We start from the raw sequence: 1,107 nt of genomic DNA on the forward strand, positions 1-1,107 counted from the left end.
TTTCTAAGTAATATTCTTGATTGTTCCTCCAGTGTTTCATTTATTCTATTTTTAGTGTGTCTTAAGGCTACTAAATTATTTACTATCTATATTTAAAACATTTTATGAATTCTGCCTATGTCTCACAAGCCACTTTTTATGTTTAACACATACTGTGTTTTGCCTATATACCATGAGCTTACTTTTATCTACGCTAAATACTATTTCTGAGTTTTATCCATTGTGGTTTTTGTCTTCTATGGAAATATTGAATATCCTCAAATAATACAGAAAACACTCTCCTCACACTATCTTTCTTTTTTGGGCCCCAAATATGCCCATTTTATTTAAAATTGTTTTTTTTTTTTTACAAGCCTACGGCACCCGGTATTCCCAGGCGGTCTCCCATCCAAGTTCTAACCAGGCCCGACCCTGCTTAGCTTCCGAGATCAGGCGCGTTCAGGGTGGTGTGGCCGTAGACAATTTAAAATTGTTTTAAGACACATAGTGACTCTCTATGTCTAGGAAGGTACGATTTGACAATTTTGAAATTGTACCTTGGATGACACTGTTACTGTCAAACAACATTGACTTGTTTTATATAAGATTTGTTTACTAAGAACTTCTAGCAGACATTGATATATGAAAATATATTTTAGTGGTTTCACATATTTTGGAATTTGACGATCCTTTGAATTCACCTGTGACTGTCATAGGTGAGCTGTGTGCTTTGGCAATATTTGGACGCGCATGGAGCAGATTCTGGGTCTCTACTGCTCTGGATCTGGGGTTTTCCTCCTCTCCCTGGCTCTGGAGAATACTCCTAGTATGGAACAAACCTCTTTCTCTTCAAACCCTATTCTCCTCAGTGGCGTAGGCTTTTGGAAACAAAGGCCAGGAAGACTTAGGGATACTTTTGCTTTCTGTCTAGCTATATGCTTCTTTGAGAATGAAGCTTACAGCCTACAACCTGATTGAATGTGTAGTAAGGGGAAAGGGAGACAGTAGTCAAAAAACAAACAAACAAACAAAAAATCACTTTCATTATTTATAACCCTTATGTATAAAATTGATTTAAGTTTATTTGTCTAGAATATGAAACATATCCATTTTAATTATGTTTGGAAG

At 36.0% G+C, this 1,107-nt stretch overlaps 1 pseudogene; it reads right to left on the minus strand.

The window, feature by feature from the left end:
* Nucleotides 1-351: 351 nt before the first annotated feature.
* On the minus strand, nt 352-460 carry LOC142864794 (uncharacterized; annotated as a pseudogene).
* Nucleotides 461-1,107: the final 647 nt, after the last annotated feature.

The sequence above is a fragment of the Microcebus murinus genome, chromosome 26 (genome assembly GCF_040939455.1).
Source record: "Microcebus murinus isolate Inina chromosome 26, M.murinus_Inina_mat1.0, whole genome shotgun sequence".
In the NCBI taxonomy this organism is placed as follows: domain Eukaryota; kingdom Metazoa; phylum Chordata; class Mammalia; order Primates; family Cheirogaleidae; genus Microcebus; species Microcebus murinus.